Here is a 26,337-nt window from a genome sequence, read left to right on the forward strand (position 1 = left end):
AGGGGAAAGACAGGATCTTTTGGTTAGCTACAGAAGTGTTACTTTGCTTCTGATTGGGTATAGAGTCCTGTGGTTATGGCCTAGCAGCTGCTGAGCTAGGGGCCAGTAAACACCAATTAGGAGGGAGTGATAACTCCCAGGCAGTTACACTTGGTTCATATCGCCAGCCTCTGTCATCAGCCACCCCCGCAATGGACCAGTGGATCCATGAAGGGTCCTGGGGCCTTCAGTCAGCACAGTACGGAGTTCAAACCTCAGGGCCAGGTCTCTGGGACAGAGCTCTACTTCCCTGGAGGAGGAATGGCTTCTTACCAGTAAGTGATTGAGATATTATTCGTTAACTTCAAGCTCATTCCAAATTCAATCTTAGCTGTCATTATCTCGGACCTTAGACTATTTAAAACATCTTTTAGACAATGTGGTTCAACTGTTGTTCTGGCAACTCACATGAAGGAGTTTTTAAAATATTAATGAGGAAATGAGTTTTTAGAATGTGGCCTGATTGTTATCACAATTATAGTGTTATTATTGATAGTCAGTCAACTGAGAAGAAAACTACCTGCTATAAAATTGACAACCACAGAAATTTTTTGTAAAATATAATTTCAGGACTGCATCTAGGACAATAAAATTCTCTGGTAGACATAATGCAATCCCCTGATGAAATGACCCTTTTCTCCCTCTATCCCCACCACCACTGCAGGTTTCTATTAAAACAGATTGTTTATGCATGATAGAGCTATAGGGATGTAACTTTGGAGGGGCAATAACTGATTCCACAGAAATGACCTAAATAGAAATGATTTCTGTGCTTCGATGAGGAGATCTATATATATCATCATTAAAACTTTAAACCACTTTGTGAAAAGCAATGTAAGATCCTACTAGACTTGGCCTCTAAGAATGGATGCACAAATAAATGTAGACATATGACACACTTATTCATCATTCTGCCTAACAAGCTATCAGATATATGTTTTGGGGCAGGTAACCACACACACTCTTTATACTTTAGAATTTTCTTTCTCTGTTCTAATTCACTTAACCTGGAAGTTAAGATGGAAGAGTCTGTTCTTGAAGCAAACTGCTGAGAGAGACTGAAAATTTGCCAAGCAGAACCTCTTTAAAAAGGAGGAAATTCACTATAATTCTTAATCAAAGAAAGAACAAGCTGAATAAATTATAAAGTCTTAGTTATAGTTACCTTATATATTTTTTCTCTTTTAACCAAGATGTTTGTATGAGGACTTCTGCTTCTGGCCATGATAGAGTATAAAAGACAGGACTTAATCTCTGTAAGCAATTAGAAAACTGAACAAAATATATGAAACAGCCTGTTTCAGACACTGAACAGGCCCTGCAAGACTGTGACCTCTGGAAGAAGGGAAACATCTGAGGTGAACCCCGACTTTCTGCCTGGAAGCAATTAATGGACTGCTGGTATTGGGATGGAAACTCAAACAAAACCCAAAGGCTTAGCTGAGGTGAGGATAAACAGTTCAGAGTTCAGAGAGCTGAGGTGGCTGGAAGTTGCAAAGGAGGATTCAGGAAATAAGGGAGCTACTCAGAGAAAGAACTCCACAAATCTTTATCAGGGTTCCTTGATTCTTTCCTGTGCACTAGGCTAAAATAGGCCAACACCTCAAAGAACTGAGCAAAGAACAACCTAGGAGTAGTTCACTGAATAATTCCCACAGCTCATTTGGGTGGGGAGACATGTGAGCTCCAAACAGCCAGAGAAAAGTCTTCACTGATGATCTGGGGTATTCACAGGGGTCAAATATTAGTAATAGGGGAATGAAGGCTACTCTATTCCCTTTTCAGAAAAGCTTAAAAATAGATCTCAAAGGATAAACTGAACCACTAGAAATTTAACTGCTTGTCAAGGCAAAGCCTCAAACTCTGTAAAGGAAAACATCAAAATCCAGATGCTCAGTGGCATAATATACCCATTGTCTCACATCCAGCTCCATAAGCAGGGGGGAAAAGTCAATCGATGTATATAGATCCACAAATGACAGAACTGATAGAACAAGCAGACAGAGATGTTAACACAGTTATTATATCTATATACAATCATTTAAAATAAAATATGAATACAATGAGGAGAGAAATGAAGATATAAAAAAGAACCAAATGGAACTTTTAGATATGAAAAGTGGAATACCTGAAACGAAAATTTCACTGGATCAGGTTAACAGCAGATTAGACACTGAAGAAGAAAACATCACGAACTTGAAGACATAGTAATGAAATCTATCTAAAATGAAGCACAAAGAGAAAAAACAACTTAAAGAAAATAAAGGACGAGCATCACTGAACTGTAGGACAATATCAGGTAATCTGACAGACATGTAATTAAAGAGGAGAAGGGAGAAAAAGGAGGGGCATAGAAAATATTTGAGAAATAATGGCTGGAAAATTTCCAAATTTGATGAACACTGTAAGCCCACAGGTCCAAAAAAAGTGCAATGAATCTTAAGCAAGATAAACACAGACACACACACACACACAGTCACACACACACACAAACAATATCACCCCAAGATACATCATAATCAAATTGATGAAAATTGGAGATAAAAATGAAATCTTAAAAGCAACCAGAGGAAGAAAAAATGCACATTTGTACAGAGAAACAAAGAAAGAAATGATTACAGACTTTCCCAGAAACCATAAAAACCAGAACACAATGGGATACCATCTCTAAAGTACTGAAAAATACTCATAAACTTTTACCAAAGGAGTGTTCTTATAATACAAGTAACAAGGAAGTTTAAAATTAAAAGGAGACCATCCACAGTCATGTGGAATTACAGAATCTTAGCATTGGAAATTTATTAGTTTTCTAAGGCTGCCACTAAAAAGTACCAAAAATGGAGCAGTAAAAAACAACATAATTTTATTGTCTCATAGCTCTGGATGCTAGACATTTGATCTCAAGTTGTCAGCAGGACCATGCGCTCTGTGAATGCTCTAAGGGAAGAATCCTTCTTTGTCTCATCTTAGCTTCTGATGGTGGCCAGCAATCTTTGGTGTTCCTTGGCTTGTAGACACATCACTCCAGTCTCTGCCTCTGTCATCATCTGGCATTCTCCTTGTGTTTCTATGTCTGTCTTTTCTCCTCTTTTTATAAGGACACCATCCATACTGGATTAAGGGCACACCCTACTCCAGTATGACCTCATTTTAATTTAACTAATTACAATGACCCTATTTCCAAATAAGTTCACAATCTGAATTACTGGGAGTTGAGGCTTCAATCCATCTTTTGGAGGGAGGGGAGGGGCACAATTCAACTCATAACCAAAAATCTAATATAGTCTTTCAAAGGCTTCCCACTGGCCCTAGCATAAAGTTCAAACTTTCTTTTCCCTCTGCCTAGAATTCTCTTCACCCATTTTTAACCTGGGTAATGTCAACTCTTTTTTCATATTACAGCTTAGATGTCACTTTTGCTAACAGTCGTTACTAACCCTCCTAAACTAGATCAGATGCCTCTTGCCATTTCTCCAATTGTAGTCCATATCCTACTGTACTAAAAACTGCTTGTCTGTAAATTAAAATATACGTAAAATGAAGGAGGACAAAAACTGAATTTCTATTATTCGTTTATTTTTCAGGGTCTATCACAGTTCCAAACATACGCTAGTTACTCAGTAAAATGAATGATTTTTTTCCAAATAGATCATGAAATGTTCAAGGCAGAAACAAAAGTATAATTCCAATTCCTAGACTTAGAGTTTGGCATTGGAAAATTTAAGTTTTAAGCTGGATTTCCACATCAGGTCAAGTGGAAGTAACAGGGACTGAATTTACCCTCCAGCCTAAAACAAAAAACACAAGGCAAAATTTATGAAATAATGGTTTTTAAGACACTGAACATTAGGCAATGAAAGACACTGATTTCTGGGATACAGAAAAAAAGCAAAGTGAATGCTATCATCATCCTAGCATACCACCTTGAGAAAGTTTTCAGACCACAGCACAAGATGGGGAACTGATGCAGAGCCTGAAAGACTTCCTGAGTTCAGATGATGGAACTGAGAGTTTGCAAACACCAAGGCAGCCAGAGTTCACAGGCCAGAGAATCAGAGAGGTGCTGCATAAAGAAACCTGGAGATTTGCAAAGTTTTCATCAGCAGAGTACTGATCAGCACATGCATATGAGAAAACTACCCTAGGCTGGGGAAGGAACCATCCCAAAAGATTACAGGGAACTGTGCTTCGAAAAGGCCAGAACAATGCTGTTTCCACCACCCAGACCGGAAAAATTAATAATTCATGGGACATTTGGTAGTGTACTCAGGAAAGTCTTGCCTCTGTAGTGGGGAAAAATTACCGCAGGAGCACATCTCAGGATTCAAATAAAAATAATAAAAGCGAGATTTGAAAGGATCAGGCTGTCTCTAAATATATTAATGGCATCCCAGAAGAAAGCTCAAGAACACTGATAGGAAGACAAAAATATCCAGCACCCAACAGGGTAATCAAAGATTACCAGGCAAGCAATAAAGCAGGAGAACCTGACCCATAATGAGAATAATCATCATCAACTGAAACCAAGACAGAACTAAACAGATGGTAGATTTAGCAGAAAATGATATTACAGTTACTACATATTCTACATGTTCAAAAAGTTATGTAGAGATATCATATTAAACAGGTGATAAATATCTTAAAGACCCAAACTGAAATTACAGAGAAGAATATTAAGCCATCTTCACTAGTCCTGCTACTTCCACACCATGTGTCACACAAACATTCCTTTTACTTGAATATTAGAATTCACATTTAAAATATCACCAGGAGCTCTCTGGATTTTTGTGATAAACGGGTATTTCTTAAAATAATATAACTGACAGATGAAAATGTTAGCCCCCATCTCACTCCTATATTTTCAATGACCAAGTGTACATTTCCATTGGAGCAGTCCTCATCTCCTCAAATAAGAGTGCAAAATCTAATTCACCCTCTTTCTGAAAAATTAGCATCTCTGCCCAATGTACTCATTTCCACCAGTGGTACTATTCATTGTTTTTCTCATTTACTAAAAAGTATTTATTGAACCGATACTAACTACTACTCCTAACAAAGCTCTACACTTAGTGTTATGGGGAAGACAAAGATGAGAAAAGAAGCCCCAACCTTGAGGAGATTATAATATGTTGAGGGAGACAGACAGACAAATAACTAACCATTCATTCAACAAATACTTACTGGGTAAGTACCCTGTGCAAAACAGTATGCAAAATGCAAAATGCTGGGAAATACAGGACAAAATCTCTATCTTCCAGGGGCTAAAATATAGTTAAGAATTTCACATTGCTAGTAATTTCCTTTTCTTTTCTCCTCTTAATTATTTTACTAGTTCTTTGACTATTCTTTAATTTTGTTTACCTTCTAAAAATATCTTCTACTGTAACAAATGTTAGACCTCCAATTTTCAATTTTGTATGTATTTGTTTTTTTATTTTTAAAAATATAATCATTTGTAAGCTCTGAGATTATAAAAAGTATAGGACATGATCCCTTCCTTAAAGAGTTTATAATTTAGCTGGGGAGATATGCCTAAGAGTTGGTAATTACAGTTAACACTTACTGAATCCTTATATGCAGTCACTTTCCTAAGTACTTTATACATAATAATTCATTTACTCCTAACCACATTATGAGGTTGGTATTGTTATTATTATCCTGATTTTATAAATAAGTAAACGGAGGCACATTCACAGTCCTTTTCCTCTGAGTACTCTCTCTCCTGTAACTACAACAGGGCTTACTTACTCTTGTCCTTTATTCCCCAGCCAGACAGGAAATAATGATTTTTCGAATCAGAGGGATAGTTGCCTACAAGTCTCTTTGGTTGAAATAGAAAGTTAAATAAGAGATGAGTAAGCAGGAAAACTGCCAGATACTAGAGTAGTTTAAATTTTATTTAAGATACTCAAGCACAACTAATAAACGCATGGATTAAAATCAGTGAGGAAAAGCACATACTACTTCTCACTCATACAACAAATTGTCCTAGGAATCCTAAAAGGCTTAGATAAAAAATCAGCAAGAAAACTAACCAGTAGCATTCCAAGGAGCGGCAGACAAGTAACATGATTGAGAGCAATGTTTTGAAGTTGTAGTCTGTGATTCATCAGTGGTTTGTGACATTAATTTAGTGGGCTGATACAAGACCTACAGTGAGAAATACAATAGCATATATCACCACAGAACAAATAAATTAATTTTAATTGTATATAACTGTATTTCTACTTCACTAACAAAATGTCTGATCTTTTCTCCATAGCTCTGAAAGAAAAGATTTTAAACCACTAAAAAGAAAATGTTAAATGCTTATTTGTGCTTGATGCTAAACTGCAGAAAGTAATTAGACACCTGAATTGTTAATATCACTCAAGGAAAGCAAACTAACATTGTCCCAGTATTTCTTATCTCATATAATCCTAATAACTTCCACTTTATAGATCAGAAACAAACAATAAGAGAAGTGATTAATCCATGGTGACAGAGCCAATTGGTGGTGGGTCAGAATTCAAACCCAAGTCTGTCTGGTTTCAAAATACCTTTATTTTCATTACAAATCAGTGTCTCTTTTGGCAACTTTCCTTCTGATCTACTATCTCTTCAATTTTTCAAAAGAAAAGATACTTTGTTGATTTTTCTTAATGGTTTGGCCAAAGGGAAATCTTACTGGGTATGAAATCTGAAGCCAGATAAAACTGGGTAAATCTCAGCTGTACCACTTTCTCATGTGTGGCCTTTGGCAGGTGAGTTGACCTCTTTAAACTGCAGTTTTCTTTTCTTTTTTTTTTAAAAACACCTCTGAAATTGCATCTTATAATGTCTCTTATTCATTTACTTATAACAAACCTTCCCCCTTCCCTCCTCCCACCTTTCCATGGTATCCTTTAATCAGCTTTTTATCTCTGGAATTTGCTATTCCTGGTCATACACTTTTTGTCCTCACATATCTTGCTTATTTCATTTAGTATAACGTTTTGGTGGTTTTTACATGTTGCAGCATGTCTCATAACTTCATTTTTTTTCCTATGGTCAAATAGCATCCTGTTATGTATATATACCACATTTTATTTATCTATTCATTTGTTGAAGGACACTTGGGTTGTTTACAGGTTTTGGTTATTATGAATAATGCTGCTATAAACACTGATGTACAAGTATCTGTTTGCGACTCTGTTTTCATGCTCTTTGGGTATTTAATTAGAAGTGGGATTGCTGGATCAAATGGTAATTCTATATTTAACTTTCTGAGGAACTGCCATATTGCTTTCACAGAAGCTGCACTATTTTGCATTTCAAAGGCTGCGGTTTTCCAATCTGATATTAAGTGGGGATAATAATCATTCATATCTCACAGGACCAATGTGAGGATTAAATGAGATAAATAACAACAAACTCTGCAGATAATAGGTGTTCAATAAATGTTAGCTATTATTAGTAACACAGACATATGCGTTAACATTTTTTAAGGGCAACACTTCAATAAGCCTGGTTTTACTTCTGATATTTGTCTCCTTCATACCCTGTTTGGCACCTGGCAAAGACCAGCTGGCCCCAGGGTAATTTTGATTGGGAGTCCGGGAACTCCTTGGAGAGAGAGCATTCAGCTAAGACCTGAATGATGAAAATGAACCAGCCATTTAGGGCCAAGCATTAGAAGGAGAGGGAAAAGGCCCTTAAGGAGAAAGCAGCTGCAAGGAGGCAGTGTGCCTGGAGTGGTGTGGATAAAGAAGACAGTTATGTTACATGTGCGAAGTAGGCAGCTGCCCATCTGATCATGGCCTTGTAGAACACAGTAGAAAGTTTGGATATTTTTTCCAAGTTCAGTGTCTCAACATTAGAGAATTTTAAGCCAGTGAGTGATATGGCACAAACAAGAAATATTTCTAGAATAAACAAGTATTAAAAGTGCCACAATAGCAATTATGCTTGTTGACTTTGAAAAGAGAGAAGGCTTTAACATGGATAGAGCCAAGTGAGGCCGAGATGTAGTCCACGGAAGGATGAATGAGTATCAATAAAAGCACTGAATGCATCTTATTTAATGCTTCTGCTGTGGAGAGAAAATGGCTCCCAAGAGCTCAAAGAGAAGAAAACTCACTAATTTAACAAGGAGAACAGTAAAGGAAATTGCTTTTTAAGCAATGTTATCTCTTGGTTCATTGCTCCTTTCTAATTGCACAAGCAGTAAACTAGGTAACAGTATTCACTAAATTCCAGAAGCCCAGGCCCAAACTTCATTCATCTGATTCTAAGGCTAAATTCAGCAAGAGGCAGATGATGTGGCTGTCCCTGATTGACTGAGTCAATGACACACAGCAAACACATTTCTCTTGATAGCAGCATGCTGGATGGAGGAGGACAGATTATAGGGAAGGCTATTGTCTTATTTATTTGCTCATGCCATTTACGGATTTCCAAATAGATGTTACAAATGAGTACATCAAAATATGGTACCTGTAAAAGAGGCTTAGGTTTCCTATTTTGTTTATTCACAAATATTTCACTCAGCAAACATTCATTGAGAATCTGTGAGTTCCATACACTATTTTGGATGCTTGGGATATAGCAGCAAGTAAGACAGGTGTGGTCCCTGTCCACAAAGCACTCATGTTGCAGTTGGAGGGAAAATGAAAACAAACAAAACAAAACAAACCCAGAAAACCTCAGAGAGTGAAACTGTTAAGAAGAAAATAAAAGAGAAATGTTTCACAGAATGATTAGGGAGCTATTTCTGTCATTATTCACCTACTGCTTATGTCTAATAAATATTAATTGAAAGCTTAAGATTCATTTCTGTTTTCTTTTTGTCCTTGAAAAAGGAAACATCTAGTCACTTTTGGTCTGAAAACAACAAATAACTCTTGATCCTTCTTGGGCTATTATCATTCAATTAAATTCTTACATTTTGAGTTCTTTTAAAGGGAAAATGCTAAACACTGTTGGATAACTACAACGGGGCCTTAAAGTCAAACAAATGAGTTCAGGTTTAGAACATAAGCCATTTGAAATAACAGACCAGATTTTCCTCATCTCTACATCTTGCAGAGCAACTAGCATGAAATTCCTGGCATTACTGATAATGTTTTAAACAGAAAACCCGGGAAAATATGTTTATGATATATTCACACAGAATAGGGTACAGTTGTTAAATAAAAGAATGTAGAGTGCTAAAAATATGTAATTAAGTCAAGAAAATCAAAGAACATTAAACATTTCTAAAACAATATATAAGGAAGTGTTAACAGTGGTGCAGTAGACAGAATAACAGTCTCTCACAAATGTCCACATCCTAATCCCTGGAAGCTATAAATAAGTTACATGGTGTGATAGTTTGAAGCTGTGTGTCCCAGAAAAGCATGTTCTTAAAGCTAATCCATTAGCGTGGGTGTGGACCCACTGTAGGTAAGATCTTTTCGTAGTAGGATCTTAAGTTGAGATGTGACCCTCCACATTTAGGGTGGGTCTTAATCCTTTTACTGGAGTCCTTTATAAAAGGATGAAATTCAAAGACACAGAGAGCAAGACACAGAAGCTGAGAGAGAAAGCCACCGAAACAGAGAAGAAACCACTGAAGCCAGAAGCTGGAAGCAGCGAAATCTGGAAGAGAAGAGAGAGACCAGCAGATGCCACCGTGTGCCTTGCCATCTGACAGAGAAGTCCAGGGTTGCCTGAGGCCTATCTTGATGATGTCTTGATTTGGACATTTTCATGGCCTCAGAAGTGTAAGCTTGTAAACTAATACATTTCTATTGTTAAAAGTCAGCCCATTTCTGGTATATTGCATTTCGGCACCTTTAGCAAACTAAAGGATATGGCAAGGGGAAATTAAGGTCGCAGATGGAGTTAAGGTTGCTAATCAGCTGACTTTATTATAGGGAGATTAGTAGTTAGACGATGGATTACCTGGCTGGGCCCAATATGTGGAAGAGGGAGGTAGAAAAGAGATGCAAGTGTGAAAAGGCCTAGGCCTGACGTTATCGGCTTTGACCATGGAGGTAGGGGGCCACCAGCCAAAGAATGTGGAGCAGCCTCTAGAAGAAGGAAAGGGAAAGGAAATGGATTCTCCCCTACAGCTTCTAGAAAGGAACGCAGTCTTGCCAACATCTTGACTTTAGCCCAGTGGGTCCCATTTGTGACTTCTGAACTATTGAGCTATAAGATAATAAATTAGTGTATTTCAGCCACTAAATTTGTGGTAATTTCTTGCTGCAGCAACAGGAAATTAATACAGTTGTGGTTACTTTTGTGGATGGGGCTGGGAGTTGGGGCAAGGTGGAAGAAGGTTTCATTTTTATGTCATTCCACATTGTTTAAATATACATATATACAAAATTTAAAATACATAACAACAATAACTTTATGGGTTGTCTCGAATTGGCATCCTAGGAGTATCATTCCCCTTGTAACGGCAATAACTTTAAGAATATATTTTTCTATTACAACCAAAAAATAAAGAGGTAAACATAAGAAAAATAAAATTCAAAGAAGAGAACTTTTCGTATAGGTTCTATCTTACTCTAAATGGCTAGCAATAATCCTTGCAATTTCATCGTTACAATTACATATAGCGGCCTAGACTTACTGAGAATATATTTACATGTAAAAAAGATTAAAATAGCACAATTTTCAAAAGTAGTGAATATTATCTCTCATTTACATTCTCATTTAAATGAGTGAAGGGCAAAATAAAACAAAACAAACAAAGCAAGATAAAATCTGTTTTATATCTTATTTCCGAATACTCAATAATTCTATCATCATGTTCCATTGTTTCAGCATTCCTTTAACTTAAATAATAAATATGTGTTGCAAGTTGCACAATATTTTTAGATAGTTATCTGATTATTTCTTAATGCAATACTAATAAAAATCTCTAACATTTAATGAATACTACCTATGTCCCAGGCATCATTAAAATTGTTTTTATATGTATTGGATTTTATCTTCATAGTAACTCCATTATCACACATCTAATAAGTGGTGAAACAGGGTAATCGAAGAGTGCACAATCTTAACCAATTATTCTAGTACTCAATATATTCAAGTTCAATTCAATGTCTAAACAGGATTTCTTTGTGGTTAATGTAGTATAGGACAACCTTTAGTTTAAGCACTCCTTTTAGCATCATAGCTCTAGAGTTGTGGAATTAACATAATAATGTTTCTTGGTCTTTTCAATTCTAATAATTCAGCCTCTCTGCCACATGGGATCTTCCAACATTCTTTCTTGTGCCTTCTATTTGGTCCCAAGGAGTGGGTCACTAACCAAAACGGTCTGATGTACAAAACTCAACAGCATTTATTATTAAATCCCTTTTATTTCTTTTCAAATCTCTGTTCCAGGACCCAGGCTACAGCATTCCTGGGAACCAGAGCCTTGTAGCAATAAAATCACATGCAAATTATTGGTATTATCAAACAATATGGGAGGGCATTTGTGCATAAAAATGAACAAAGCACAATAATGGAACAACTTTGATACAAGGCTGCCAATAACCAAATAAATTTTAAAATACTATAAAAAATACTCAAGTGTAGGACTCTTGAAGCCCTTAGTGATCTCCAGGAAAAAATTCCCAAATCCACAGCATTTTAAGTTAGACAATGAATTTTGTTGGGGACACCTAGGAACCTAGGAATACTTCCCCAGCCATAGTGATCTGTACTACCTTCCTCTATGAAACTGAAATCAGAAACTCTTTCCTCTCGTGTTTAAACTCTACAGGAGAGTGAATGAGAGAAGAGGAAAGACACACTCATAGAAAACCAACAAGTGATTGTAAAGTAGGCTGGCAATATTATAACTGAACTGTCATATTATTAATCAAATTATTTCCAAGATCCCATAGAAAAGAAAAGAAGAAAGGAAGGAAAGAGAGAGAGAAAGAAAGAAAGAGAGAGAGAGAGAGAGAGAGAGAGAGAGAGAGAGAGAGAGAGAGAGAGAGAGAAAGAAAGAAAGAAAGAAAGAAAGAAAGAAAGAAAGAAAGAAAGAAAGAAAGAAAGAAAGAAAGAAATCCCTGCACATATCAGGCTTATCATTTAAGGCTCAGGTTTACTTTTCCATCCCAGGTCTCATCACCAGGATGCCAAAAAATTTGCTTGTTTAAATCTTTTTTTTTTTTTTTTTTTTTTTTTGCCAGTTGTTACCATGCTCTATCCTACCCACCTGGGGTTCCTTTCCCTAAAGACCCATACTAAATTATCTATAGGCTCCTTAGCTTCCTGGACACACCAACCCCCCTCACACACACACACACACACCATCCCATCCTATCCTAACTCAGAGTTTCTTAAATCAGCACCCGAGTTTTTTTCATTTTAAGGTTCTCATCTTTATTTTTAACAGAACAGCAGTTCTTTCTCATCTGCTCAAGGACTTCACTCTTGCAATCATCCCTCCACCTTTCTCTTGCATCATCAATTTCTCTCTCTCTAATGGATCACCTCCCTTTAAAATAAACTGTAGCAGAAACAAAAATAATGATATCTCCATCCCTCTGCTGCCTTTCACAGCAAAATCCTGCAATGGGTTGTTTTTACTTTCCATCTCCATTTCCTCAAATTCGCTCTTCAACTTAACTCTCATTAGGGCTTGTTTCCCACGACCCCAGGGAGAGCTCGTCAAGGTCATCAGCGACCTCCTCTTGCCAAATTCAATAGTCACTTCTCAGCCTCATCTTACTCATGCAGTTCATCATTTCCTCTTTCTGGAAACACATTTATTTCCAGGATTCCAGGAAGATGATCTTATCTTAGTCTCCTTTCATGGTTCCTCCCTCTTTCACAGACTTCTGTATATAGGTGTGTCCAAGGCTGGATCTTTGGCCAATTTCTCTTGTCATTCCACAGGTGATTTCATCTGGGCCCAGACTTTACATGTCATCTACTCAACAATGGCTCCCAAATCTCTATCTCCAGCCTCAACCTCTACCCTGAGCTCCAGACTGGTGTATCCAATTATCTACCTATCTTTCCACTTGTATGTCCAAATATGCATCTCAACCAAATATGACCAAAATAGAACTCTTGACTTCCACCTACAAACACACTTACATCAATTATCTTAGTTTGCCAGGATGCTATGACCAATACTGCACAATGGTTTGCCTTAAACAACAAAAATTTATTAGTGCAAGGTTTTGAGGCTAGAAGTTCAAAATCAATGTATCAGCAAGTTGTTTTCTCCCAGAGTCTGCAACCTTCTGATGCTGGCTGCAGGCAATCCTTGAGATTCCTTGGCTCATGTCTCTGCCTCCCAACAGATGGCAATGTCCTTTCCTTTCTCGCTTCTGTGACTTCCAGGTTCTCTTTACAAGGTCTCCAGTTATCTGAATTAAGGCCCACCCTGGTTCCATTTGCCACACCTTAACTAAAAAGAACATCTTCAAACGTCCCATTTAAAATGGATTCCACCCAGAGGAATGTACATTAAGATTAAAAACATGTTTGCTGCTATTGAATGTAAGTTTCATGAGGGCAAGGATTTTGTCTTATTCTTTTCTGTATCCCCAGTGCCTAAACCAGTATCTTGCACACAGAAAGTGTTCAATAAATGTGACATGTGTGGAATAGTGGGAAAAGGAAAGTAAAGTAATAAACACTTGAAAAGCTACATATATCCTATAAATAAAAAATGTTTCCTTAAGAGTCCTTCCTATCAGTAGAAACGTGTGAACAGGCTGTTTTCTTATGGTTTGGAAGAAATCCACCATATTATAACAGTGTTACTTCTGGAGGTAGAGATACTCAATTCTAGTCCCTCCCATCCTTCTCCTTGTCATCATGTGCTCCTGGTAAGGAGGAGAAATATCTACTAGGTAATAAGCCATTCAAGTCTCCCTTGACTCAAAGGAATGATTTACATCTCTGGAAACCTCCAGGAAGCTGTTTCTCAATCTCAACATACCCTCTATTTTACACTGAAAAGCCAACTTAGGAAGTATTTCATTATGTTCCCTTGTGGCTTAAAAATAAAATCAGACCATTGTATATTTTTATTATTCCTTCTTCACGTCTTGCCAGAGTGTACTGGAACCAATGTCCAGGATGTCCTTGGATGCCCTGATTCTAAGATAGAAGTTCAATGACTGCCCTATCTCCATCTCTGGAATCTGGAATTAGACCTTCTTAGAAAATGTAACCTGATCAGATTTTGTGATGTCCTTTAAAGAATGCTTAAACTTTACAGGAGCAAGGTGAAAGTGAGGCACTTTTTATCTATTGTGGTTGATATTTCTTGATACGAAAAGCTAAGAGATGCTTTTTCTTTCCAGGTCTCAATCTTGATTCAACCCAATAAATACTCAAATCCTTCAAATTGCTATGGCTACAAGTTGTGATTTCATCATTTTTTTCTTCAATTACTGTTTATTGAGCACTTAACTATTCCAAGAACTTCACATTATTTCATTTAATTCTTAAAGCAAGACTAAATGGCAATATTATGCTCATCTTACAGATGAAGAAACTGAGGCTTAGAGAGATAAGTAGTTTCCTTAGGGCCATGATTCAAACCCAAGTCATTCTGACTCTGGATCCTGTGCTTAATCACTATGCCATATAGCTTCCTTTGTTTTCTTTGTCCATGCTTATGATTTGTATAATATTATTACTGGTATTTTATTATTACTATCATTTATGCTCTATTTGCTTAAAATGGTTTGAGGTCATTTATAATAAAATATGTAGGCAAAGTAAAGATGTTAAAATAAAAACAGCAAATTTAAAACAATGAATAAAAATAAGGAAGCAAAAATCCTTGAGAAGTATGATCACAACCATTACCATGATGTAGTTATTAGGACTAAGAACTAAGAACCCCTCTTTCAACATGACTTAGTTCTTTGTTCTAGGGAAAATTTTCTCAAGACAGATAAAACCATAAACCAGTAATCTAGTTCACTGTTTGTCTTAGGAAAATCAATTTATCTTCAACAACAGGACTTTCAGTTGTGCAAATAGCTCACTTATCAAACAGCAAACATCCTGACCAGGTCTCAAGTAGTCATTTTAGCTGAGCTCTCTGATTTCCAGAAAACAAGTTAAAAAAATAAAGTCACCCAAATATAGTTATCCAAAAGAGCATTGGATATCCAAGAAAAATGCACTTTTCATTATTATTTTCATCTCTATTTTATAGTGAAGAATTGAAGTATAGAACGATTACAAGACTTAGACAAGATTCTGCTGCCGGTTCAGTATAGGGCCTGAATGTGAAACCAGGTCTCATCTGATTTCAGAGTCATATCTATAAAAGTGTGCAGCTTTTGAATATTCTACCTCAAGAAAAGGTTGAAATTTAAGAATAAAGGGAGAAGTAGGTAGATTGCATGTCACTTGGCTATGCCCCTTGACTACCTCTCAGCTGGATTTTTAACAAGAACAGAAAAACAAGTAGAAAATTGAAGGCAACACTCTCTAATGACAGCTTTGTGAATTCTGTGTTGCAGATTGAAGGAAGATGCATGGGTTTTGGGTACCAGGCGAGCAGGTGGCAAGGCTGACATTCCATTTAAAATGATGAAAAGCTGACATTCCATTAAGAAGCGATGATTTGATTGGATATAAGGGTTATCTTATTTTAATAAGAAGGAAGGGCAAAGAGGCCCCTCACACAAGGTAAAATAACAGTTCTTAAGAAAAGCTCTGTCATACTGAACACATTAATAGAAAAAAAATTGGACTGGAAAATTTTAGGAGTAGGTATTATTAGCTCTCTATTTCAAATACAAAAGAATCTTAGTATCGATTTTTTTCACTGTCTGGTTGTGAATATACAGTAAAAAAGGAAATCTATCATCCTAACTGCTCTTTCAGGAATACAGGCATATTTATATCCAAAAACTATTATTAGACAATTCTGATATGAACTAAAAGTGAAAGGGCCAACAAAACAATGGAAACAGAAGAAAAATAAGAGAAAAATACTACTTGCAAATATTAAACCATATTATTATGTGACAATAATTAAATAGTGCATTCTTGGCAGAAAGAATAACAGAATAGGCTTTTTGGTCTCAACTGCAGAAGTGAGATGAGGAAGGGAACGTCATTTTTTGGAAAGCATAGCAGTAAGATGCATACACTATGCCACCACAGTGGGTCTAAGGTCCACTACCCTCAGAAGTCTACCTGTAGCAAATATGGCACCCTCCTAAGCACAAGAGAAAGTATAACCGGAACGCCAAGGCTAAAAGACAAAATACCACCAGTATTGGTTGAATGAGGCACCTAAAAATCATATACCGCAGATGTAGGCATGGGTTCCGAGAAGGAACAACACTTAAACCCAAGAGGGCAGCTGTTGCAGCATCCAGTTCATTTTAAGGATTTCACCGATTAGTCGTGCAATAAATGTTCTGGTTTAAAGAAAAAAAAAAAAAAAAGAATGGGACAGAAATAAGACAGAATTCAACAGAATTAGAACAGACTAGCATATAAAACCCAATACAATAAAGACAGAATAATGCTTCCCTTTGGAAATCAAACATAAGTATATTTAAAAATGGAAATTTAATTAAAATGTAATTATGAAGAAAGTCACTCAGGCCAAAAAATGCTTCATTCAGATACTATGTATATAATTAGCTACTTGGGCTGATAAGAAAATTGAAGGCTACTGAATATTTAGGATGTAGGGAGCTAATCAAAAGCCTGGTGGTGAATACTAATGCAAAATGCTAAAAATAAAGAAAACTGTGTGTGTGATGTGAGAATAAATGGGAACTCGGTACTTTCAGCATGATTTTTTCTGTAAACCTGCAACTGCTCCAAAAACAAACAAAAAAAAGAATACAGAAAACAAAAAACTATTGCTGACCAATCAGGCTTGGGGAAATAAAATCAAATTTCGCTATATTCTGTTGTCCTTTTAAAGTAAAAATATTGAGACCCTCATCAGAAATGTAAACCCTTAATTACAGTACTTACATCGAATCAAAAAGCTGTAAGTCATGTTTTAAAGAACTATGTCAAATCACGAAAGTTGTATATTGTAGAAAACAGTAATAATTTATTAAATACACCTACTTTTCTTCACTCGAATGGTTTTTTTCTTTTCACTTTTTTTCCTTTAATTGCTTTTGTTCTCCAACATTATAAAAACATTCTGGATTATTTTTTTTTTTTTTTAAGATGGTAATTTCCTCTCTCTGGGTTTAAACAAGTTCTGATACGCTTGCATAAAAAACAGTTGCTTCTAGCATTTTAAAAACCTAAAACACAAGTATTGAACTATATCTTTGATACTAGTATAGACAGGAATTTAATATTCTTATTAAAAGAGGGGGGCAACGTGGTAAATGCTGTCAGGATACTTAGCCAATTAAAGGAAGATTTTAAATTTAAACCCTCACATTGTTCCACACATCAATCTAAAACACATAGATTGAAGAGTTAAAAGTGAAAAATTAAACCATAAAAACTGGAAGAAAGGAAAATTAAATTTTTATAGTTTTAAGAAGGATGAAGGGAAGAAGAAGGTAAGGGGAAGATCTTTCTAAGCTTAAATCCACTAAAATGAATCTCATAGTTAACAATTAATAGATTTAAAATCAGAAATGCTAAAACTTCAGTGTAGCAAAAGTGAAATAAAATCAAAAGGCAAATAACAAACTGGGGCAATAGTCATAGTATACGATTAAGGAAAATCAATTTCTTGAAGCTCACATGAATAATAAAAACATTAAAAAACAATAAATGGACAATGAATTAAGAAATTTTCATTATTCCTTAGTTGAACAATTTATTCATTATTTACTCCAAAAATTAAAGAAAGTGGCCAATTTCTCATTCATCTCATTCATGAGAATTAGAGTTCTGCATATCTAATATGTCAAAATCTGTGGTGGGTATATCCATATTGTAATGAACAAGATAAACCTGTCCCAACCCTCAATGACCTTACAAATTATTCACCTACCAAGTAAGCAACCTAAAAAGAATTATAATACTTAATGTTTTCCAGGGCTCAGTGAAATGGGAATTCTTTTCTATTACTAATGGGAGCCCAAATTGGTTCAATCCTTAAAAAATCAATTTAGTTATATGTATCAAGATCTTCTTAAAAAAAAAAAAAAAAAAAAAAAAAAAAGTCTTACGCCATTTGATCCAGACATTTCACTTCTGGAATGCTATCCTTGAGAAATAATCCTAAATATATTTTAGAAAATACATGCAGACAACAATGAAATAATAATACAATATTAACATTGACTCACCACTTACTCTATATCAGATATTGTTCCAAGTGTGTCACTTGCAATGATTCATTTAGTCCTCACAACAGCTCCATGAGGTAGGTATTATTATTCCCATTTAATAGATAACAACACTGAAACCCAAAGAGGATAATTCACTCGTTTAAGTTTACTCAGATAATATGTGCAGTGTTAGAGCTCGGCAATTACAAAGATGGAACGCTGGCAAGATCTGCACTTAGCTCTTAAAAGTAAATCCAAAGCTTCTAACTTTAGTTATTTGCATAATTTTAAGTAATTAACTTGTACGGGATTTCACTTAATACAGTTTTTGCTTTCATGCATCTTCTTTGTCTTCTAATGTGAAATGCTATATTGCTAATTTTTAAGAAAATACCCTGGCAGTCCAGTTAAAAAAGAGAAAGAAAGACTAACACTTCCAGGTCCTATTTGCCCAAGAATAAGTACAAATACAAGTGTCTTTAGCCTGTGATCTGTTGGAATGTGTTGGAGGCTAAAAAGCACTAAGAATCTTTAACATTAGTCTTCATGAGAATTCTTGTTGAAACCAATCTCTATAATCCCAGCTGCTCCTCATCTGAGATAGGACTACAGACTCAGAGATTGCCAGCAGAGAACTGATCAATTTCAAGGCCATCTAAGATATCCATTACAATAAACAGAGAAGAAGCAAGCATTAAGTCTTTAATTAATAATACTGCTCTTAGGCTGGAGAGCCGAGTTGTGTTCACCTGGAAGCGCTGGGTGGGGCACTATATCAGGCTGTGTGCAAGGAGGATGTAAGGCCGCTCTCCTAAGAGGATCAGCCTGTAGGGAGAAGAGCCTTCTAGTATTAGAATTAATTGTATATTCATTTTATTCCTTTGACCAGTCAAATAAACTTCATAAAGGCAGGTACTGCCTGGTGCATGCTGAAATTTCCAGCAGTGTTTGACACAGCATTTGCACAAAGTAGGTGCTTTAGATGAATGGTCATTCCTGAAGGAGAAATTTTGCAGCAAATTACAATACAGCACAGAATTTCCATTTCCCTTGGCCACAGAGACTGGAAAATTGTGGTTACATATGACTGTCTGCACGTAGACACCAAAAGCATTTGCCAACTCAATGGTATTTCTCTCAATCTGAAGCTTAATGGTGGATTTGCCCATCATAATAAGAGGGAAGTAACCCTGTCTGACCTTGGAGTGACTCATTGCTCTCCTCTGCTGACTGGCCCCAAGCAGAAAGGGTCCTGCCAAATAAACGGATGGGTGCACACACACTGCCATGAGATGGGCATCACCAATTCTACCCTTCTGATGCCTATTCATTTTGCACATATCTTCTCCCTCTGTTCTAATGGCAACTGTCCCAAATGGATGAAGATATGGTAAACAATTTATTCCTAGCCAAAGTAATACATTTATTTTCTCTCTCTTACTCTCTTCCTCCCTTCCTCTCTTCCTATTCCCTCCCTCCACTCTCCCTCGTCCCTTGTCCCTCTCCTCCCTCTTCCTCATATAGTACACCCCAATGGAGGTGATATGGCTGCTAAGGGAGTAAAAATTGGTCCTTGTAGAAGAAAAAAAAAAATCGTAGCTTTTACAATGGTTTTTGGCCCTCCCAAACTCAACCTTACCCAACAAAATCTGATTCCTTAGAATTCAATCTCATGGCAATTAGGACCAAAAAAATGTCTCAAAGGACTCCTTAGGGATCTCCCCTGAGGAGATAACAAAAGAAAGCTGAGAAACAACATTCCCTTGGCAAGCACTTCCAATTGAAGACTGAATCTGATGTTGACTGATAAAGATGGAATCAAATAATGATGCAATAGTTTAGTAACTCAAAGTCCAGTTTTTGTTATCATTAAATTTGGGGGCAAGAGAAGTCTTTTTCTTTTTTTTTTTTTTTTTTAATTCAGTTTTATTGAAATATATTCACAAACCATACAGTCATCCATGGTATACAATCAACTGTTCACAGTATGATCATATAGTTATGCGTTCATCACCACAATCTATTTCTGAACATTTTCCTTACATCAGAAAGAATCAGAATAAGAATAAAAAATAAAAAGTGAAAAGAGAATACCCAAACCATCCCCCCATCCCACCCTATTTGTCATTTAGTTTTTACTCCCATTTTTCTACTGATTTTTTTTCAATTTTTTAACTTTGTTTATCAAAAAATTAAAAACAAACAGGCAAACAACAACCAAAAAAACCCCACATTTCAAACAAAGCAATGGATTAAGGAAAACAAATAACCTAAAATATCTACTTTGCTTCCAATATGTTCCTACCATACCCCAAGAAAATTAATAAACCATGTCCAAACAGAGGAGTAAGAAAAACAAATAATCTAAAATAACTACATTGCTTCCAACATGTTCCTACCATACCCCAAGAAAATTAACAACCCCTAAGAAAACAAAGGAATAAGAGAAAAACCTAAAATAACTCTATTGCTTCCAACATGATCTTACTATATCCAAGAAACTTTACAAACCATAATCATTCCTGAGCATTCCCATAACATTGAGATTACCCTCCATAGTTTATCTGTTCTTATTAGATTATCATTCCCCCTCCACTAATTGGTATCTCTAGGTCCCCTACATTCTACAGTATAAAACATTATACATTTTTCACAGAATTCACATTAGTGGTAACATACAATATCTCTCTTTTTGTGCCTGGCTTATTTTGCTCAGCATTATGTCTTTTTTTTTTTTTTTTTTTTTTAAATCTTCATTTTACTGAGATATATTCATATACCACGCAGTCATACAAAACAAATCGTACTTTCGATTGTTCACAGTACCATTACATAGTTGTACATTCATCACCCAAATCAATCCCTGACACCTTCATTAGCACACACACAAGAATAACAAGAATAATAATTAGAGTGAAAAAGAGCAATTGAAGTAAAAAAGAACACTGGGTACCTTTGTCTGTTTGTTTCCTTCCCCTATTTTTCTACTCATCCATCCATAAACTAGACGAAGTGGAGTGTGGTCCTTATGGCTTTCCCAATCCCCTTGTCACCCCTCATAAGCTACATTTTTATACAACTGTCTTCGAGATTCATGGGTTCTGGGTTGTAGTTTGATAGTTTCAGGTATCCACCACCAGCTACCCCAATTCTTTAGAACCTAAAAAGGGTTGTCTAAAGTGTGCGTAAGAGTGCCCACCAGAGTGACCTCTCGGCTCCTTTTGGATTCTCTCTGCCACTGAAGCTTATTACATTTCCTTTCACATCCCCCTTTTGGTCAAGAAGATGTTCTCCGTCCCACGATGCCGGGTCTACATTCCTCCCTGGGAGTCATATTCCACGTTGCCAGGGAGATTCACTCCCCTGGGTGTCTGATCCCACGTAGAGGGGAGGGCAGTGATTTCACCTTTCAAGTTGGCTTAGCTAGAGAGACAGGGCCACATCTGAGCAACAAAGAGGCATTCGGGAGGAGGCTCTTAGGCACAACCATAGGGAGGCCTAGCCTCTCCTTTGCAGCAACCATCTTCCCAAGGGTAAAACCTGTGGTAGAGGACCCAACCCATCAAACCACCAGTCCCCTATGTCTGTGGTCATGTTAGCAACCATGGAGGTGGGGTAGGCGAATACCCCTGCATTCTCCACAGGATCCTAAAGGGGGCACTACATCTTTTTATTTTTCTTGTTTTTTTTTTTTTTTTAACTTTCCCTTCTTCTTTAAATCAACTGTATGAAAAAAAAGTTAAAAAGAAAACAAACATACAATAAAAGAACATTTTAAAGAGACCATAACAAGGGAGTAAGAAAAAGACAACTAACCTAAGATAACTGCTTAACTTCCAGCATGTTCCTACTTTACCCCAAGAAAGTTACCTAATATAGCAACATTTCTGTGAACTTGCTCCTACTATATCCATCAGAAATTAACAGACCATAGTCATTCCTGGGCATCCACAGAACGTTAAATAGCTTATCTGTTCTTCTTGGATTATTGTTCCCCCTTCCTTAATTGCTCTCTATTGCTAGTTCCCCTACATTCTACATTATAAGCCATTTGTTTTACATTTTTCAAAGTTCACATTAGTGGTAGCATATAATATTTCTCTTTTTGTGCCTGGCTTATTTCGCTTAGCATTATGTCCTCAAGGTTCATCCATGTTGTCATATGTTTCACGAGATCGTTCCTTCTTACTGCCGCATAGTATTCCATCGTGTGTATATACCACATTTTATTTATCCACTCATCTGTTGAAGGACATTTGGGTTGTTTCCATCTCTTGGCAATTGTGAATAATGCTGCTATGAACATTGGCGTGCAGATATCTGTTCGTGTCACTGCTTTCCGATCTTCCGGGTATATACCGAGAAGTGCAATCGCTGGATCGAATGGTAGCTTTATATCTAGTTTTCTAAGGAACTGCCAGACTGACTTCCAGAGTGGCTGAACCATTATACAGTCCCACCAACAGTGAATAAGAGTTCCAATTTCTCCACATCCCCTCCAGCATTTGTAGTTTCCTGTTTGTTTAATGGCAGCCATTCTAACCGGTGTTAGATGGTATCTCATTGTGGTCTTAATTTGCATCTCTCTAATAGCTAGTGAAGCTGAACATTTTTTCATGTGTTTCTTGGCCATTTGTATTTCCTCTTCAGAGAATTGTCTTTTCATATCTTTTGCCCATTTTATAATTTGGCCGACTGTACTATTGTCATTGAGTTGTAGGATTTCTTTATATATGCAAGATATCAGTCTTTTGTCAGATACATGGTTTCCAAAAATGTTTTCCCATTGAGTTGGCTGCCTCTTTACCTTTTTGAGAAATTCCTTTCAGGTGCAGAAACTTCTAAGCTTGAGGAGCTCCCATTTATCTATTTTCTCTTTTATTGCTTGTGCTTTGGGTGTAAAGTCTAGGAAGTGGCCGCCTAATACAAGGTCTTGAAGATGTTTTCCTACATTATCTTCTAGGAGTTTATGGTACTTTCTTTTATATTGAGATCTTTGGTCCATTTTGAGTTAATTTTTGTGTAGGGCGTGAGGTACGGGTCCTCTTTCATTCTTTTGGATATGGATATCCAACTCTCCCAGCCCCATTTGTTGAAAAGACCATTATGACTCAGTTCAGTGACTTTGTGGGCCTTATCAAAGATCAGTCGGCCATAGATCTGAGGGTCTGTCTCCGAATTCTCAATTCGATTCCATTGATCTATATGTCTATCTTTGTGCCAGTACCATGCTGTTTTGGCAACTGTGGCTTTATAATAAGCTTCAAAGTCAGGGAGTGTAAGTCCTCCCACTTCGTTTTTCTTTTTTAGAGTGTCTTTAGCAATTCGAGGCATCTTCCCTTTCCAAATAAATTTGATAACTAGCTTGTCCAAGTCTGCAAAGTAGGTTGTTGGAATTTTGATTGGGATTGCATTGAATCTGTAGATGAGTTTGGGTAGAATTGACATCTTAATGACATTTAGCCTTCCTATCCATGAACATGGAATATTTTTCCATCTTTTAAGGTCCCCTTCTATTTCTTTCAGTAGAGTTATGTAGTTTTCTTTGTATAGGTCTTTTACATCTTTGGTTAAGTTTATTCCTAGGTACTTGATTTTTTTAGTTGCTATTGAAAATGGTATCTTTTTCTTGAGTGTCTCTTCAGTTTGTTCATTTCTAGCATATAGAAACATTACTGACTTATGTGCATTAACCTTGTATCCCGCTACTTTGCTAAATTTGTTTATTAGCTCTAGTAGCTGTATCGTCGATTTCTCAGGGTTTTCTAGATATAAGATCATATCATCTGCAAACAATGACAGTTTTACTTCTTCTTTTCCAATTTGGATGCCTTTTATTTCTTTGTCTTACCGGATTGCCCTGGCTAGCACTTCCAGCACAATGTTGAATAACAGTGGTGACAGCGGGCATCCTTGTCTTGTTCCTGATCTTAGAGGGAAGGCTTTCAGTCTCTCACCATTGAGTACTATGCTGGCTGTGGGTTTTTCATATATGCTCTTTATCATGTTGAGGAAGTTTCCTTCAATTCCTACCTTTTGAAGTGTTTTTATCAAAAAGGGATGTTGGATTTTGTCAAATGCTTTTTCAGCATCTATTGAGATGATCAATTGATTTTTCCCTTTTGACTTGTTAATGTGTTGTAATACATTGATTGATTTTCTTATGTTGAAACATCCTTGCATGCCTGGAATAAACCCCACTTGGTCATGGTGTATGATTTTTTTAATGTGTCTTTGGATTCGATTTGCAAGTATTTTGTTGAGGATTTTTGCATCTATATTCATTAGGGAGATTGGCCGGTAGTTTTCCTTTTTTGTAGCATCTTTGCCTGGTTTTGGTATTAGATTGATGTTAGCTTCATAAAATGAGTTAGGTAGTGTTCCATTTTCTTCAATGTTTTGAAAGAGTTTGAGTAAGATTGGTGTCAGTTCTTTCTGGAAAGTTTGGTAGAATTCCCCTGTGAAGCCATCTGGCCCTGGGCATTTATTTGTGGGAAGATTTTTGATGACTGATTGGATCTCTTTGCTTGTGATGGGTTGGTTGAGGTCTTCTATTTCTTCTCTGGTCAGTCTCGGTTGTTCATATGTTTCCAGGAAATTGTCCATTTCCTCTACATTATCCAGTTTGTTGCCATACAGTTGTTCATAGTATCCGCTTATAATTTTTTTAATTTCTTCAGGATCTGCAGTTATGTCACCTTTTTCATTCATTATTTTGTTTATATGGGTCTTCTCTCTTTTTGATTTTGTCAGTCTAGCTAGGGGCTTGTCAATCTTGTTGATCTTCTCAAAGAACCAACTTTTGGTGATATTTATCCTCTCTATTGTTTTTTTGTTCTCTATGTCATTTATTTCTGCTTTAATCCTTGTTATTTCTTTTCTTGTACTTGGTTTAGGATTGGTTTGCTGTTCATTTTCTAGCTTCTTCAGTTGATCCATTAGTTCTTTGATTTTGGCTCTTTCTTCCTTTTTAATATATGCGTTTAGTGCTATAAATTTCCCCCTTAGCACTGCTTTTGCTGCATCCCATAGGTTTTGGTATGTTGTGTTCTCATTTTCATTCGTCTCTATATATTTAGCAATTTCTCTTGCTATTTCTTCTTTAACCCACTGATTGTTTAGGAGTGTGTTGTTTAACCTCCAGGTATTTGTGAATTTTCTAAGTCTCTGATGGTTATTGATTTCTAATTGTATTCCATTGTGGTCAGAGAATGTGCTTTGAATAATTTCAATCTTTTTAAATTTATTGAGGCTTGTTTTATGTCCCAGCACATGATCTATTCTGGAGAAAGTTCCATGAGCACTAGAAAAGTATGTGTATCCTGGTGATTTGGGATGTAATGTCCTGTATATGTCTGTTAAATCTAATTCATTTATCAGATTGTTTAGGTTTTCAATTTCCTTATTGGTCTTCTGTCTGGTTGATCTATCTATAGGAGAGAGTGATGTGTTGAAGTCTCCCACAATTATTGTGGAAACATCAATTGCTTCCTTTAGTTTGCCAGTGTTTCTCTCATGTATTTTGTGGCAACTTGGTTGGGTGCACAGACATTTACGATTGTTATTTCTTCTTGCTGAATTGCCCCTTTTATTAGTACGTAGTGGCCTTCTTTGTCTCTCAAAACATCCCTGCATTTGAAGTCTATTTTATCTGAGATTAATATTGCTACACCTGCTTTCTTTTGGCTGTAGCTTGCATGAAATATTTTTTTCCATCCTTTCACTTTCAGTTTCTTTGTGTCCCTGTGTCTAAGATGAGTCTCTTGTATGCAACATATTGATGGTTCATTTTTTTTGATCCATTCTGCGAATCTATATCTTTTAATTGGGGAGTTTAATCCATTTACATTCAACGTTATAACCGTGAAGGCATTTCTTGAATCAGCCATCTTATCCTTTGGTTTTTGTTTGTCATATTTTTCCCCTCTGTCTATTAATATCCTTTATTGTACCCATACCGAATCTCTTTAGTACTGAACCTTTCTCCAAGTCTCTCTGTCCTGTCTTTGTTTCTCTGTCTGTAGGGATCCCTTGAGTATCTCCAGTAGGGCAAGTCTCTTGTTAGCAAATTCTCTCAGCATTTGTTTGTCTGTGAAAA

General features: G+C 36.4%; 1 protein-coding gene and 1 pseudogene across 5 annotated transcripts in view; one reads left to right on the forward strand and one right to left on the reverse strand.

Annotated features, from left to right (window-relative positions):
- Window positions 1–26,337, reverse strand: part of BICD1 (BICD cargo adaptor 1) — a 311,166-nt gene that overhangs the window by 109,564 nt on the left and 175,265 nt on the right. The gene's annotated exons all lie outside the window — the stretch shown is intronic.
- Window positions 16,073–16,365, forward strand: LOC119541583 (annotated as a pseudogene).

Source organism: Choloepus didactylus, chromosome 8 (assembly GCF_015220235.1).
Source record: "Choloepus didactylus isolate mChoDid1 chromosome 8, mChoDid1.pri, whole genome shotgun sequence".
Taxonomy (NCBI): Eukaryota; Metazoa; Chordata; class Mammalia; order Pilosa; family Megalonychidae; genus Choloepus; species Choloepus didactylus.